Raw genomic sequence first — 16,066 nt, 5'->3', positions numbered from 1 at the left:
TCATAAGCGGAAAGTGTAACCTCTCGAAAGAGCTGTTCTTCACTCCTGCTCCAGAGCGTCGGCTGCGGGGTCATTCCGAAAAGCTCTACCTGCGACGATTTCATCTCAATCGAAGGAGAGGAGCTTTCTCCGTCCGGGTTGCGGATCCGTGGAACAAGCTGCCAGACGAGATGGTGAAGATGCCGACGACCGCTTTGTTCAAAGCCTCCCTGGACCTCAAGTGGCCTGAACTCTTTACATGAACACCACCCTGTACTTAACTCCATGTCCCCCTACATGGCCTTGCTATTTGCTTTTGAGCCAAATTAACTAACTAACTAACTAACTAACTATTCTTCATTCAGCTTTGAAGAACTCTGCGAAATATTTGTGCAATTCTAAGCAGGATACTTGTCTGTAGCATCTCTATTGTCATATTTATTTTCATCTTTTTAATAATCCAATTTTTGTTTATTGTAATCATGTCTCCCACAGTAAAATGTATGATATTCACCTCAAGGATACTTATAACTCTCTTTAAATTATCGTATATCACTTTATCTCTCCTTCGTTCTCCAGGGCATACAATATCTACGATTAACCAGAGTTTTTTGTTGTGCATGTAAACTAGCAGTATCAGAACTTTAAAAGTTCAGGTCTACAAATATTAGTATCTATAGCAGTAATATATTCTAATTGAAATTATATAAATTCAAGAATTTATAATTGAAACTCTCAAAGTCTTGATCGCGAATGTAATATTACTCCCAATAACACAATGCACATATGTTTAACTTTCATACCATTCGAATTTCGCTATACTAACAACATCCATATATTTAAACACACTAAGAAAGGATATGAAATATCAAGTACAAAATCTAGTTGGAGCATATTAACAAAAAAAATAAAGTATACGTTTTGTACATTTTATTTGTAATATTTACACATCAATTAGAAGCACGCAAGATGAAAATATAGGTGTTTAATTTTTATACGTAACATGTTTATGCACTGAAACATGGAAAAATTCTTCGCTGCAGAAACTATCTTTTAAGTAAAATTATCTGAAAAGCAAATGCACGTGAAAAACACAATCAGACTGAGACAGATGCTAACCGCTAACAGAATAGTTGTTTCTCCATCGTTACCCCTCGTCAGCTACGGACATCCAATGCGTCGTTTTAACCCACTAAGTACAGCTTTACTTTCACCTTTACTAATGTATGCAAAACTCTGTCGAGCTGGAATTATAAATACACAAAAACATCATCATTCTTATCCCACCTATCCCAACGAAAAAATAACCATTATATAATATCCACAAAAATAAAGCAAAAAACAAACTTTAAAATGGACAAACCAAAAAAGGAAAATAATTAACTAATTAACATGTCTCAAGGAAAGTTCTTTCGTTTTTTGCTTGCAAATATAATATACTAAAAAAAAAACAAATAAATATATCGCTTAAGATCTTCATATATAGTAAATAATTGACCTACTTCCTTACACTATCTAGTATCATGTGGTACTGAATTATTTAAAAGAACCAAATGTCTTGCTCCGAATGTTGAGTAATTTAAACGGCGCATCTTTTAAAGTATGTACCAGTGAACTTAACAGTATGCCTTTAAAATCCTTTCAGTGTATATTCTTCATGTTGATCCTATTACCACTTGCTTTATCCTGATTCTACATTTTGATAATGTTACCTGTTGATTTACTTTCGCTGCTTATCTCATTTCTTTTAATACCTAGCATTATATTCTTAGTTTTCTCACTTCCACAATCTACTTACGTTTTTAATTCATTTCTTAGTAAATTATTTATATTATTTTTATTTTTAAGAATGCATATCTTACTCTAAGACTAACCTATATTTTTCAGCTTCTTATAGCATTTCAATGATGCTCTGTGTTATCCGTTATCTCTCTCTACAACATGACGCTTTTATTTATGCTTAGAGCGTACTTCTATTAAGATTTTACGCACAATTTTTTTAGATGACACTGGTAACTCCCAGTGTCCTTTGCTATTCAATCTCAAGCATTTGATATTACTACGCCTTTTAACAACATTATTTTCTTATAATACAGTTCTCTATTTAAGTGATGAGGCATTATGTAAATTATTTACACTATTTATATTTGTTTGATATCTGTCCTCATCTTGTTTGTTGTTAACACAACGTTTCGTCTGATATACTCTCCAGTCTTCATCAGGTGACTTGGGGAAATTTCTTCTAACCCCGACATACCGAGTTCGATTTCAGGCAGAAAAATAATAATAATGATGATGATGAAGATGATGATGATGATGATGATGATAATTACATCGAAAAATACCTTAGGAATGAGAACCCAGGTTCGAAATTTACCCAGGTTACCTGATGAAAGCTGGTGGGTATACCAGCCGAAAGTTGTATTAAGAACAAACAAGATGAGGACAAATATCCGTCAAATGTAAATAATTAAGTCCTTATATTATACATAATACTTTTTTACTCGGCTACGAGGTAGTATCAAAATGTTTCCGGACTATTTTAATAGATGGCAGCATACGGTTCCGTGTGCAGTGAGAGCTAGCAGTGATTTTCATAAGGCAGTGTGCCGAGTGACTTTGCTGTATTTAATTTGCAAGTTTTGAAATTTGAGTTTCTGTTATCGCGTGTATGCTATAGTCTGCAATTTTTATTATGTGCAGGCAGTTGGGACCAAGAGACAATGTGGAATGTTGTGTTACATTTGCGCAGTCTGCTACAGAGACATTAAGAAAGCTTCGGCAAGGTTACGGCGATGAAGCAAAGGGTCGTACGAAATGTTTCGAGTGGCACGGGTACTTCAAATGCGGAAGAACGTCCTTAGAAGACGATGAGCGATCTGGAAGACCTGCCACGAATGTCACCCAAGAAAATGTGGTATTGTATGTCGAGAATTCGCCCCTCAGGACCAGACTGTTAATCGGGAGTTTTGCGATCGGATCTATAGAGCGATATGAATTGGATTCTTCACGGAGCTCTCTGCACTAATGTGTTTCTTGCTACAAATGATATGATATCGCCTCTGCACCCGCCCTATTTGCCAGATCTAGCACCTGTAGACCTCCATCTATTTCCGAGATGAAAATCAGCTCAAAGGTCGCCGTTTTAACGCAGTCGTCGAGATCCAGAACGAAACGCAGAAGATCCTCTGCTCGATAAGGGAAAACGACTTCCAAGCCGGATTAAAAAAGTGGCAGGAACAATTTAACCGGTGTATTGCTGCGCAAGGTGACTATTTCGAAGGAGAGGATGTCGAAAATTAGGTGAATTATGTTTTATTAGACATAAGTAATCTGGGAACCTTGTGATGCCATCTCGTAATTTATTTTTAGTTTATACCTCACCATTAAATTTTTAGCTGTATTCGTTAATTACTTATCCCTTCTGAATCACTATCCATGCTTTCACCTTTCCATTCCCACACCTTTACTCAGAACGTTGCATATGTTATTTCATCTAATATAATCTTATTTAAGTGTATTTTATTCATTTTACTTATTTCCGTTTAATCTTGAAAATTTTATTCTTGTTTACATTTAATTTTATAACACTTTCCCCTTCTTTTCATTTAATATCTTATTACTATTCAGTCTTCGTAATAATAGTTTTAAATTTTCCTACATAATATTTAGTACCCATTTGTAGCACGTATAACCAGCCCACTCATTTAAACGTACACGGTATTTATCTCACCCTTTTTCATACCACAACCATTAATCATTTCATGGTTAAATTTTCAATTTCAATTTTAATTTTTCACACACTGCTTAGAGTACCTTCTCCTCCTACTCTGTTCCCCCCTCCCACATAGACGCTTCTGAAAAACACATGTACATTTATATTTTTAATCTTTCTCTTATCTTCCTTTAATAACCTAATTCATTTTCATAAAAATTACGCATCCTCAAATATTCCGTTTCCCTAATTTCCGCATTTATTACTATTAACGATGTTGTTTTATATATTTATTTACTTAATTATATTACATTATCTAACATTAAATGCAACATTTGCCGGTAACCTTAAGAAAACAGAAATTTTAACATGTACAATTTTATGGGAATGTTTTAAAAAAATATATCAGTCAAAATGTACTTGCTAGAAAGCTTCAAAGGTTAATATATTAAATGCTAACTTTCCTAATATCATTATTACATTTTTGTATATTCATGTTCTTTTTCTTAAATCCAGAATTTCTAACCATAGGTTTCTGAGTTTTCAACATTTACATTTCCAAACATTTGTTTTTTCACCTTTAAGATAAAATGTTCTATTTTCCTCTCATTTCATTTCCTTCATTCTTTTTGGGTTTTTTTCTTTCTTCTTTTTTATTTTTCCTTCTCATTCATAGTTCAACAGCACTTAATTTTTCACATTTTGTCTTCCATTACTGCGTTTCAGACACATTTATTTTTACATGCATCCTTTGAATAGAAACCTACAGACAGAAGAAAACTCAATTCATAAATATCAATACACTCTCAAGATTTTTCATAGACGAATTATTTTACTATATATTCTCTTACATGCTATTATTTCAGTTTCTTTTGAAACATGTAACCAATCATTTAAATTATTAAAATATTTTTATATTAGTACATAATTGATAGATCACCGAATATATGCGTGTCTGTCTGTGTGTGTGTGTGTGCTAGTGTAAGCGCGCATGCTTGTGTACCTACCTATAAAGATAATGATATCTGGAAGGAAGGTAGAATTCAGTAGCTGATCTGACAAACAAAACAACTGTCTTTTCACTTCACCTACCACTCAGAGAAAAGGAGGTGTGGTTCAAGCTGTCTTCAGGGATTTAGTAATAATCTATCCTATAATAAAACATGCACAAGAAGAAACTCCCTACATAGAAATAAGAGGGTTTTCGCTCAAAATCTAACTTTAAAAATTCTTTAAAATCAGTTTTCCAAACGCAGTCTATGAAAGCAATACCACCTTATAGATATAAAACGATAATCTGGACACATGGAGGTTTAACAGAGATGAATGTACTTTGTGCAAGGATATCACCTGCGAGTTCAGATTTCAAGTTGTTATCGCTCTGACCTCAGAAAACACTCAAAGTATAACAGTAGTATTCTTTCAGTTGATTTCGTTCCCCAGCTTCATTCTTATCATTTCCTCTCTCTTTACAGTTATTACAGGTATTATTGCACACACACACACACACACACACACACACACACACACACAATGACACACATGTTATTATGTACTCTTTACTCTTTACTCTTTTACTTGTTTCACTCATTTGACTGCGGTCATGCTGGTGCACCGCCTATAGTCGAGCAAATCGACCCCATGACTTATTTTTTGTAAGCCAAGTACTTATTCTATCGATCTCTTTTGTCGAACCGCTAAGTGATGGGGACGTAAACACACCAGCATCGGTTGTCAAGCAATGCTAGGGGAACAAACACAGACACACAAACATATGCACACATACATATATACATATATATATATATATACATATATACGACAGGCTTCTTTCAGTTTCCGTCCACCAAATCCACTCACAAGGCATTGGTCGACCCGGGGCTATAGCAGAAGACACTTGCCCAAGATGTGTGTCGTTATATTACACATATAGCATACACATAGCATACAGAAGAGTGCCCCCACCGAATTTGTTTCTTCCTATGTCTAGGGAAAATGGTTATTTCCAAATGAAAAGTTATACAAATATGCTGGAGTGAGATAAGAAAACGACAGCTGATCTCATAAATCCTGATGTGGAATATGTGAAAGAAAGGAAAAATATTAGAGTGAAATCTAAGTTACGGTTTGTATTCTGGAGGTATGTAGAAAATAAAACGAATATGATCTTCTCCGGTTTCTATTATGAAGAGAGGGGTCGTTGAAATAAATACCTGTCACGCACTGAGGTAAATATAATCGACGGTCCCCTCCTCCCTCAAAGTTCAGGCTTTCTGCCAATAGTAGAAAGGGTTATTATTATTATTATTATTATTATTATTATTAATAGTAGTAGTAATAGTTGGGGAGGAGGAGTAATTGTGATATTAATATCTACACTCAATTTGAGTGTCTGTCTGTATGCGTATACATCGACAGATAGATGTTGAGATAGATATACACACATGTATATATATACTCTTTACTCTCTCTTACTCTCTCTTACTTGTTTCAGTCATTTGCTGCGGCCATGCTGGAGCACCGCCTTTAGTCGAGCAAATCGACCCCGGGACTTATTCATTGTAAGCCCAGTACTTATTCTATCGGTCTCTTTTGCCGAACCGCTAAGTTACGTGGACGTAAACACACCAGCATCGGTCGTCAAGCAATGCTAGGGGGACAAACACACACACATATAAATATATATATATATATATACGACGGGCTTCTTTCTGTTTCCGTCTACCAAATCCACTCACAAGGCATTGGTCGGCCCGGGGCTATAGCAGAAGACACTTGCCCAAGATGCCACGCAGTGGGACTGAACCCGGAACCATGTGGCTGGTTAGCAAGCTACTTACCACACAGCCACTCCTGCGCCTATAGGTATGTATATATTTGAATATGTATCTAAATACACATAAATGTGTAAAGATATATTCGTGTATACATACGCATTTGCATAAATATATATGCATATATGCATACATACATATATATATATATATGCGTGTGTGTGTGTGTATGCATATATATTTATGCATATGCGTATGTATACACGAATATATATATATATATATATTTATACACACACATATTTTGTATTGAGTTCTCTATTGTTGAAAACCAGATATCACATACAGATACTAGTACTTATGTGCGTGTTTGTGGGTGGTTGTTTGTGTGTGTGTGTGTGTATGCACAAGAAAATTTATGTGAATGTGTGTGTTTAGATGTGCGCTTTTAGAAATTTCATATTGCAAACCATTATGTACTTGTAATTTCATTTTACCATTATGTTGTATGAAGCTCTCAAGAAACCATTCACTCCTTACATCTGAAATGCCATCGAAATATCAATGTTTTCAACTTTGATACTAAATGAATTATCATTCTAGCTTAAAGATCTTTTATTCTCTACTAATTCGCTAATCTTTCTAATACTGAGGATAGACATTCCTTTTGATCAAAAGACAAATTTCCTTGAACTTCTTTTCTTTGCCTTCGCTTATCAAAAGCCTTTATTCAGACTGTTTCCGGTACTCCGGCTTTAAAATTGACAAATTATACCAAAGTCAATTTATTTTACGTTCTACTTCAAATGCTAACTCGATAGATTTGGCTTCCTTCTATCAGTAAACATGGCTTAAATACACTATATACGCCTTTTTAAGCATTGAAAATTTCAACACTTGAATGTTTCCAGAAGTAAGAAAAAAATAAACACATACATTACATTGAAAACAAATCGAAATAATACTTCTATCTTTACACATTAATAACCTTAACCACTGGAGAATTTTGTTTTCCATAAATTGACTTTCGTTGTTCGTTTGAGTAGTTTGGTTTGTTGGTAATGTTTTTTGCTTTCTTTTGGTTCGGCAACTGTTCTTCTAAAAGTTGCAGGAGAAAAAAATCATGTAATTATTTGATTATATTACTTCAGCTTAAGTATCAGGGTGACACTGAAATTAGGGAGGGGGGACAATGCAAGGGAATATCTCTATAAGATAATACAACTACATTACTTATTTGTGAAATATTAAAGCCAAGTAGAGATGTAATTTCGGTTTTGCTTGCTTTTTACTTAATAACTGTTTTACTTTAATTCAGATACCTTGAGTGACATATGTCTCTTGGGGATCCGGCAATTTTAGATTCTGTTAACGATGACGATGTATTTTCATTGGCTTTTATGCGGTATCTTTTATGAAGAATCTGCTCGAGTTAAATAGCCACGCGTAGAGCCGTGAACCACGTTGGTCACAAGACAGAAAAAAAATTAACGTTTCAATGGAGTTTAATCACGTGCGGATTAGATGTGTTCGCCTCAATGAATAAATAGTAAAATCGCTAAGGGAAAAATAACTGAATGTAATGTGCACACTAGTATATTTTTTATGGGTTATATGCTAATAAATGCAGGAAAAATTTTGTTGAATCCATTGCTTTTACTTGACTCAGTCGACTAATTTGTAGCATTTATTCATATTTCGCTAAATATTTATATTTTGGTTCACTAATTTCACAAGTCGAATCGATACCTGTTTCTTACTTTTATAATATTATTTAATCAGAAATGAAATGGAAGCTTTCCAAAAATTTTTTTAATGGACATATTCCAATAATATTGATTAAGATATTGACGTAAAAAGTAGATGCATTGAAAGACGGAGGATTATCAACGGCGATTAAATCATCAAATCTTCATAAGCATGCAATTACTCTCATCTATTGTTTACCGATTATATTTATTTTCACTGAAATAATTTTCTAATGCAATTTTAACAAGCCTAAGGACAATGATATATTGGTCTAATAATTAATCACTTCTTTACAGTTATACCTCATACATCATGCATAACAGATGCATAGGAAATATTGCTTACATCGATTTTACTATTTTTACATAATTCTCTTTAGATTGGTGTATACAGAAAAATGTTGGAATGAAAGATTCTGAACAATAAATTTTGTCGGTCGTTTTTCGTGACTTTGGAGTTCTTTTCTCCTGAGCAATGACATCAACAACACTAGAATCATGTGGTCATTTCAAACCAAACCCTCTCATCTCTTGTCACAACTGTCCTGATGTCCAGTCACAGCAGAACTGTTTTCTTCCATATATCTGTTTAAATCTTCTTCACTTTGTTCTTAATTGTTACTGTCATCAACAATGCAAATAATTTACTTCCAAGAAAAATCTTTATATTTCAGTGAGTGGAAAATAAACATAACTAAGATGTTGCAGACAAATAAATTTAAATGAGAAGACTGAGCAACAGCTTAGATAAGGAATGTGGAGGCGCAATGGCCCAGTGGTTAGGGCAGCGGACTCGTGGTCATAGGATCGCGGTTTCGATTCCCAGACCGGGCGTTGTGAGTGTTTATTGAGCGAAAACACCTAAAAAGCTCCACGACGCTCCGGCAGGGATGGTGGTGATCCCTGCTGTACTCTTTCACCACAACTTTCTCTCACTCTTACTTCCTGTTTCTGTTGTACCTGTATTTCAAAGGGCCGGCCTTGTCACTCTCTGTGTCACGCTGAATATCCCCGAGAACTACGTTAAGGGCACACGTGTCTGTGGAGTGCTCAGCCACTTACACGTTAATTTCACGAGCAGGCTGTTCCGTTGATCGGATCAACCGGAACCCTCGTCGTCGTAACCGACGGAGTGCTTCCATCAAAACTCAGTAGTGACACATTTCATAAAACATAGGAAGATTTTCACACAGTTAGAACTTCTCGCGTGTTATCATTGAAGGAGGAAAGGAAGGCTTATGCGTTCGTTATGGGATGGTTAAGCCTCCTTTAAATATTTCAAGTAATACGGCACATGGTAGAATGAATAATCTAACGCTACAGGGCATGACTTGAAATTTCATGATACCTAAGATTTACTGTTAAATAACTGATCTTTAAGTAAGAGAAAAATTCTGTAGTAAAGATGCATGTAAAAAATTTATTATATTATCGAGTACTAAAAGTTCTGAGATTAGTTAAATTTATGCATTTGGTAATTTTAGGGAATTTTATCATTATCTTTAAGCTGTATTTATATTTAAATTGCGCCTCTATACTTACAAGGAGTTTCCATCGGAATGTACAAATGCAAGAAGACCAATTTGAATCTAGCCTGCGGCGAATTTACTTCCTTGGTCTTAAGTCATCTGATGCACATATGTATACACGCATAAATGCGTGTGCGTATACAAAAACTGCATATATATATATATATATATATATATATATATATATATATAGGATACATACACACACATACACATATATATTTATATACAGACGCTTATATGCGTATTTGTACATATAGACATGAGATGTCTTATACATATATATATATGTATATATATATATATATATATATATATATATACATTATGTATGTATATATATGTATGCACATATATATATGCATATTTATGTATATATATGATATATATATATGTATATATATATATATATATATATGCTTCCATCTCCTGAGCGCCTATTAATAATAATACTGTAATTGTTCCTGTGTTGTTGTTTTTTTGTTTCCCTTTGGATTAAAATTATACCACTGCGCGCCTACACGGACCCCTGTACCTTGGATACCAACTCTCGGATTTTTTGCACCTACGGATTATTGTTACCATTCTTCCTGACCTTAGTCTCGCCCTACCTCACACGCCTACACACAGACGCACACACTAACACACACATATTTTTGTTTTTTCATCTCGCCTCACACACACACATACACACACGAACACGCACACACTCACACATACACACACATCTGTTGGGTTACCAACCTGTCTCCACTCTTTTGCCTTAAAAACCCACTTTGCTCTTGTTATCGTCAACATCCGCCTTTCACCATGTGCAACTCGTAAACACCAGTCGTCTTTTTTCTCTTTCCCTGTTGCCCGCTTGGGATCTTTCTTTCCCTCTCTCCTTCTTTATGTTTCCGACGAAGAGAGCTCCGCTCGAAACGTCATACCTCCCTGCTTCCATCTCCTGAGCGCCTATTAATAATATACTGTAATTGTTCCTGTTGTTGTTGTTTTTTTGTTTCCATTTTGGATTAAAATTATATATATATATATATATATATATATATATTTAATTTAACCAAACGAGAACAGTATGTAAACTTATAATAGATGGGTAGCTGTAAATTAAGTTTATAGTGACAAGATGCATAAAATTCTAATATGTTTGTTCAGAAATGGATGTGTTATTGTAAGGGGTAAACGCATGAATAATTTATATTGAGATTTAAAACAAATGTAGTAAACCTAGAAATATAATATAATTTAATTAAAACATGACATTTGTAGTTATTTGGATTTCCTATTTGTTTATTATAATTAATTATAAACTTTCGATTATAACTACATTACACTTAATTAATACTAACTTATTTATAAAATTTATACTTTTTTGTTTTCATACTTTACAAGTAAGTTTGTCTTTGTGGTTTTCACAATTATACACAGAATTAAATTCCACTTAGCTATGCAGCCGTCTCGATCCTTGCTTCTATTCATTATTTATACTTCACAATGCATTTGCATTCATTTGTTTCGGACTTTCTAACTGTGTTTAATTATGAATGTTTTCTTTATTTCCCTCCTTTATATAATTGCAATTCTGCAGAAACATTTGCAGAAATGCATCTTTCTATTTCTAGCGACAATTTTTCTGCCGCCGTTTATCTCCCATCTCTACTCATTTCAATTATAATATATAAATCACCTTTGTCCATTCTTACTATATATGCAAAATTCGTGTTTTTAGGCCATTATATAATATAATTTCATCATTTGAAAACACCTCTTAGTCTTTTAAAAGACCATTAGAGAGAAACATATGATCGTGTATTACGACCGTGTATAAACATATGACTATGTATTAAATTCATTTTTATGTATTTCATAATTCATACGGCAAAATATAAATATTATGGAGATTCACTGGGTCTCGAACCTATGTATACGTGTTTATGTTTTATAGTAATTTTCAAAGAAATAATATACAACTCACTGTAATCAAAGTGCTTATTGAAGATAGAGGAATCGTTTTAATAACATTTGTCGGTTTCTTTCAAGCGTCTCCTGCAGACAGACTGTTGTCAGATGTATTGTAATTTATTTATTTGTTTCTTTGTTTGATACATCATAATCACTCTGCCGTGGTAGGAAGTGTGACATTTGGACAACCCGGATGAAATAACATTACGTGAAGCAGATTGATCTAAGTCACAATAAGAATGGAATATCGATTTTCTTCTTGCATAAAAAAAAAATGATTCAACAATACAGTGAAATAATTCGAAACATTATTTAAATCAAAGCATAAATGATATGTAGTAGCTAACAAGCGTAGACTTAACAGTTTGCTTGGCTTCGAGGATATTTTTGACAACCATCGAGATATTTAATTGTGAGTAGAGTGTGTAGAGTAGGTGTGTGTGTGTATATATATACGCATTGGAACGCGTGTGTAGTGTGTGCGTATATATATATTATGTAGTTGAAGTCGAAGAGTATCAATAACAGGGAGGGGCGCGACAAAAATTTGCTACGTAAAGAGAAAATAAATGGAATGCTCTTTTAAGAGTTCTGTATAGGAGCAATAGTGTTCTTCTACATGATGTAAATGGTACATTCACATATACGTGTGTACACACATACATACATATGTATGCATATATGCATCTATCAATATATGTGTGTAAATATATATCTATGTATATATATATACATATATATATATATATATATATATATATATATTATATATATATATATTATATATATATATATATATATAACGGGAAGCTTTATGAAAATAGACAAAAGACGAAGGCAGGTGGAAAACAAAAGAACAATTGTATTAGTATGGCGCTCAGGAAATATAAATAAAACAAGTCTTTAACGTTTCGAGCCTACGCTCTTCAACAGAAAGATACACAGAGAGAAAAAAAACACAGAAAGAAGGAGAGAAAAAAAATGCGTGCAGTAGCTAACGAATCAACAATATATATATATATATATATATATATATATATATATATATATGCGTGTGTCTATATGTGTATGAGTATGTGTGTGCGTACTTAAATATGACAATGGTTGACTGTGATTGAATAGTTGCGTTTTATCATCGTTTGTATTCACCACCGAATTTACTAGTTCTAGTTATGTAAGTAGTAGCACATTTAAAACTTTCTCTATCCATTTGAGTGTTTATGCATGTGTTATATGAATAGACACGTTTGTCTTGGGCTTAACGTGAAAGGAATTCTTTTTTACACTATTTAAACTGCTGATTTTGCTCTTTTCTTTAAATACTTTGATCCCGTGCACTCTATTATTCCTCTTTCTTTTTATTTTCACTGCCACAGCAATAACGTTCTATCTTGATTTTCCAGTTGTTTTTTTAACATGCCCACATGTCTAAGTTGCGCGTATATACCTGTATACGTATATGCATATATATAGAGAGTCAAGATTATTGGAAATGTTGCAAGACGCAACGAAAATTGTAGGAAAATAAAAATAAGAAATAAGTGGAAATTTTACCGGTGAGTGTGTTATATTATAAAGCACAAAAAGAAAATGACTTTCCCCAGACACAACAGCATATATAGAGAGAAAGGTAGAAAAAGACGGAAGAATTATTACAGACTTCCTATACAGGAGTGGCTGTGTGGTAAGTAACTTCCTTACCAACCACATGGTTCCGGGTTCAGTCCCACTGCGTGGCATCTTGGGTAAGTGTCTTCTGCTATAGCCCCGGGCCGACCAATGCCTTGTGAGTGGATTTGGTAGACAGAAACTGAAAGAAGCCTGTCGTATATATGTATATATATATGTGTGTGTGTTTGTGTGTCTGTGTTTGTCCCCCTAGCTTTGCTTGACAACCGATGCTGGTGTGTTTACGTCCCCGTCACTTAGCGGTTCGGCAAAAAGAGACCGATAGAATAAGTACTGGGCTTACAAAGAATAAGTACCGGGGTCGATTTGCTCGACTAAAAGGCGTTGCTCCAGCATGGCCGCAGTCAAATGACTGAAACAAGTAAAAGAAAAGAATAAAAAGAAAGAATAAAAAGATTCAGACTGACTAATTTCCAGTTCAGTCTCCAGACTCTTCCCTTCTCAGTTCAAATACAACCAAAGTCAAATTTTCTCTTTCTTCTTTCAGTTTCGATAAATACCATAGCAGTCTAGTATTCGTTTCTTGTAAGTGTAAGAACGTCAAACATGTTTCCTTGTAGAATGTTTTCGTTTCATGTGGCCTGACTTCAAATTCCGTCTAATGCCAAATGGATAATGCTAATCACCCGGTAAAGGAAATCTAGACCGAGCCACATTTGATCACCATGTAACATACTGGCAAATAATCAGCCTATATAAACTGACAAACAACTTAAGCTGAAATTTCATCTAGTCGAAAATCAGAAACATGTTAGATAGATAGATTTGTGTGTGTGTGTGTGTGTGTGTGTGTGTGTGTGTGTGTGTGTGTGGTGTGTGTGTGTGTGTGTGTGTGTGTGTGTACGTGTGTGTGTGTTTCGTGTTTGGCTAAGAAGAAACTCGTGGCACCAAACATTTTGACTCAAGTCAAAAATAAAAACCTAATCGAAATCGCTGTTAGCGCTTAATTGGATTGACGACAGCTAGTTTGTATTGGCATCAAATCGTATTAGTTGTAATAATCCTTTCTACTCTAGGCACCAGGTCTGAAATGTTGAGCGGAGGGAGGCTAGTAGTCTATTACCTCGACCCCAATGCTCAACTGGTATTTATTTCCCCGACCCTGAAAGGATGAAAGGAATTTGAACTCAGAACGTAATGACGGGCGAAATACCGCTAAGCATTTCGTCCAACGTGCTAACAATTCTTCCACCTCGCTGCCTTATTAGTTATAATAATGAAATCAAACCAAATAGCGATGTTTTGAAATCCTTTAATACGTACTTTTCTGGTTTTCGTAAATGTGTCTTGCCGCGACGACTGCTAAGCAGAAAGGGCGGCAATCGGTCAGTCAGTCACTTGTGAGGAGAAGAGAGAGGAAAAGAGGTACAGAGGAATTAAGGAGGGGGAGAAGAGAGAGAAAAAGGGGAACAAGGAACCAAGCAGGAGAAGAAGAGAGAGAGAGAGCGAGAAAGAGACAGATCAAAGTGGAGAGCAAAGTGAGTAAGGCAGAGAAATATAGGAGAGGGGTGAGAGACAGTGTTATAGAGTCGTAGCAAGTTTAAAGAAATATGTACTTACATATAAGACAAAATATATATATATATATTTATATTTATATTTATATCTATGTGATACTTTGATACTTTGATAGGTTTCGGCCATTATTGGCCCAGGCCATGTCTAACTTAATAGCACCACCTGGTGAAGTCTTTCAAGTCAGAATTTGGGCACTATGGCCCACTGAAGTAGAGAGTTATTATTTACAGAGACATATCCGGGTGTAGGGGGTTTATCCGGGATTTCTTGAAGGAATCTGTCCAAAGACTTCTTGAACCCTATAGGGTCAGTTTCTGTTTTAATGTGTTTTGGTGTAATGTTAAAGAGAGCGGGGCCAATTGAGGTGAAATAATTGTGCCGTATTGTTGTTATGCGATGAGAGTGCGATTTTTGTTTTGGGCGGATGGCACGGGGCCCAAGCCTTGGATGTACCTTAAAGGTGATGCCAACATCATTTGGGCAATGCTGATGGAATATTTTCCACATCATGCAGATGATGTAGCGCTCACGACGACGTTGGAGAGAATAAAGTTTTAGCTTTTCTAGTCGACCCCAATAGTCGAGGCCTGTCATGCCATCTATCTTTTTTGTGATTGCCCTTTCAGGTGCTTCAACTTTTATGATACCTTGTATTGTGTGGGGAGTACATAGTGGACAACAGTATGTGTGTTGTTTTCGCGTGTGTGCGTGTGTACTGACTTTGGTAGACGTTCACCACGTAAATACAGTTGTAGCAGATTCGCTTGACACACAGAGATCACTGTCGTGTCTCGCTATCAGCTGATTAACTGATCAATCATTGTCAAGTCACCACGTGATACGACTTTGTAGCAACTTCTTCATGCACTTTATAAAACGTGGATTTTTATCAGTAACTTCAGAAGGCCGACGTAGTTTCACTAACAATTCTGTTCTCATTTTCCCCATTCACCATCCGTTTCTTAAATACTTTCTTGTAATCTGTTTTTAACATTTTTTTTATTATTATCAAAGAATGTATATATGTATTTTATACAAAGCTTTACATTTTACGTTTGACAATCTTTTTCTAAAAAAGTGAAACTGGTCAAGTGAATAAACAACTTTAAAATTTCATTTTCAAACCTCCTTTCATATATATTTCCACTC

General features: G+C 34.8%; 1 long non-coding RNA gene across 1 annotated transcript; it reads right to left on the bottom strand.

Moving 5' to 3' along the window:
* Positions 1-1,233: 1,233 nt before the first annotated feature.
* LOC118763291 lies at positions 1,234-14,116 on the bottom strand. Its single transcript, XR_004999042.1, has 3 exons — positions 14,105-14,116; positions 6,139-6,160; positions 1,234-1,375 (listed from the first exon to the last, which is right to left on the bottom strand). It is a non-coding gene; the product is annotated as an uncharacterized LOC118763291 (long non-coding RNA).
* Between the last annotated feature and the right edge of the window lie 1,950 nt (positions 14,117-16,066).

The sequence above is a fragment of the Octopus sinensis genome, linkage group LG4, assembly GCF_006345805.1.
Source record: "Octopus sinensis linkage group LG4, ASM634580v1, whole genome shotgun sequence".
NCBI lineage: Eukaryota > Metazoa > Mollusca > Cephalopoda > Octopoda > Octopodidae > Octopus > Octopus sinensis.
The sequence above is the reverse complement of the archived record's forward strand: the minus strand, read 5'-3'. Positions and strand labels throughout refer to the sequence as shown.